This window comes from Gavialis gangeticus, unplaced genomic scaffold, assembly GCF_001723915.1.
Source record: "Gavialis gangeticus isolate Ggan-Ray unplaced genomic scaffold, GavGan_comp1, whole genome shotgun sequence".
Lineage (NCBI taxonomy): Eukaryota > Metazoa > Chordata > Crocodylia > Gavialidae > Gavialis > Gavialis gangeticus.
In genome coordinates this window covers 27194614-27197099 of record NW_017729022.1, presented here as the reverse complement: position 1 = coordinate 27197099, position 2486 = coordinate 27194614, and the positions used below count along the sequence as shown (strand labels likewise).

Below are 2486 nucleotides of genomic sequence, written 5' to 3'. Positions count from 1 at the left end.
ATATCGAGGCAATAGTAAGGAAATACTCTCAGAGAAAACCTCAGCGTATAGTTAATATAGTGGCTATGAGGTAGGGCTGTGCGAGGCTTCAGACAGAGCTTCGGATCCAGAGAAGGTTCAGACGTTTTGGGGTCCAAAGCAGCACATCCGGGTCAAAGTGCTGGCCTTGTTAGGCTTCCCAAAATGCTTCGGAGCCACCTTGGAGATGTGGCCATAGGGTATAAAGGGGAAACAATAAAATATCTGTAACTTCCTTGTTTTTTGTCCAATTTGGATAAAATTTTCAGGGGTGGTAGACTCCACAGAGAGGATGAAGCCTGCCAAGTTTCAAGAAGATCAGTGCAGGGGTTTGGGGGGAAACAGCACCCCAAATTCTTGAAAGCAAAACTCATGTCACATCTATGTGTTACAACTGCAGGGCTAGTAACTCTTACTGAGGCCACAAAGCCTGCCAAGTTTCAAGAAGATCCATGCAGGGGTTTGGAGGGAACTGCCCCTCAAGCTGCGGACAAGCAAATCTGCCTTGGGTGCTGGTGGGACTGACTGTCTCTGTCTTGGGGTGGGGAGGGGAGACACCATTGCAGGCCTGGCTGCTAAGATACTGTGTTACCTGTTACCAATCAATTAATCAATCAGTCATGATTCACTCAGGGACCAGCTCAATACACAGGACCTAGCTACTACATAATGACTTAACGAGCATCAATTAGCACCTACAAAACCAGGCAAAGGAGAGGAAAGAATCAATACAGACAGCCAACTGCCCCACAGTCTTGGCAGGAGTTCTGTCTGTCAGCAGCGAGGGGTGCAGGGCCCCAAAACCCCCCTGCACCGATCTCCTCGACAGCCAGCAGGCATCGTGGCCTCAGCAGGGGCCACCATCCCTGCAGCGCCTGAACACATGCAGTGTCACCCATGGCACAAGTTTTGCTTGTCCACAGCTTGAGGTGCAGTTCTCCCCAAACCCCTGCACCTATATCTCCTTGAAACGTGGCAGGCTTTGTGGCCTCAGTAAGAGCAAACATCCCTGCAGTTTTGACCCCCCTGTGGTGTAATAGACAGCTGTGACATGAGTTTGGCTTTCAAGAATTTGGGGTACAGTTCCCCCAAACCCCTGTACTGATCTTCTTGAAACTTGGCAGGTTTCATGCCCTCAGCAGAGGCTACCATCCCTGCAAGTTTAATCCAAATTGAACAAAAAACAACAAAGTTATACATATTTCATTGATTCCCCATTATACCCTAAGGCTAGATCTCCAAGGTGGCTCCGAAGCTTCGGAGCCACTTCAGCTGGATCAAGGCCGAAACCCAGTCCAGAGCTCCAGATGAGATCGCAGCCATCTGAAGTGGCTGGATCCAAGCCAGATCAATTCGCTGCCGACTCGCACAGGCCTACTATGAGGGTGGATGTAAAAAAGCCAAGAGGTAGCTAGAAAAGGATGATCTGGTGCCAAAGGAACTAGGACTCTGGAAACCTGGTTTCAATTCTGTGTACTGCCAAAGGTTTCCTAAGTCACCTTAAACAAGTCCTTTAGCATATGTCCACATAGCTGCACACTAACACAAGTTTATCTGTGGCAACCTTGGGAAGTGGACCACCAGTAATAGTAGATATTTTAGACATCATGTTGATTAGGTCAGGTTCAGTGGCAACAGCATCAGTCCCTCAATACAAAGGATGACAGTCATCCAGTAAATAGAGAAGACATTGGTGAGTCTGTAGATGATTCAGGAGGCCGATCCAAGATATGCACGTTCAACTGCAGACATGGCAAATAGTTTCAGGAGAAGGGAATAGATCCTGGTGATGTCAGGCCACAGCTCTTTCCCTTTGTCTCTCTTGGCTATCTGCTTCCATAGCAAACTGTTTGCTCAAAACAGTCGATACCTTGTAGTACTTCACTGTGCCACTGAGGAAGATTCAGTGCTCAAGTCTCCCAGGTATTGATGTTAATATTCCATTACTTCAGATTGGCCTTCAAGGTATCCTTGAATCTCTTCTTTTGCCCACTTCTAGAACAGTGACCATTAGGGAGTTGGGAGTATAGGACTCGTTCTGTGAGCTGGTTGCCAGGCATCGTTATGACATGCCCTGTCCAACAGAGCTGGTGCCATATAAATATTAAGGATGTGTGAAATGGGCTGTATTTGATTCAGATTTGGCCCAAATTAGGGACAGTGATTCAATGCATTGATTCAGATCACTGCCCCCAATTCGATTCGGCCAAATCTGAATCTGAAGATTCAATGCTGATTCAGAGAATCAGCGACTCAGATGTAGACACAGCTTTAAATGTTTTTTCTACATACCTCAACGTAACAGGCACAGCTCGTGAATGCTGTGATGCTGGGGCAGATGGAGCATCTCACAGGAGCGCAGAAATACTTCCAGTCCACCAGGGAGTGCACTGGGGGCCCCCCAGCATCTCCCCGGCTCAGCAGTGGGATACAGGGGGACTCTAGGTGCCCCACCAGACTCAGGAGGC

The 2486-nt window shown here is 48.1% G+C and overlaps 1 protein-coding gene across 1 annotated transcript in view; it reads right to left on the bottom strand.

Annotated features, from left to right (window-relative positions):
- The window catches only part of MYRFL (myelin regulatory factor-like), a 106967-nt gene that overhangs the window by 20197 nt on the left and 84284 nt on the right, over positions 1-2486 (bottom strand). The gene's annotated exons all lie outside the window — the stretch shown is intronic.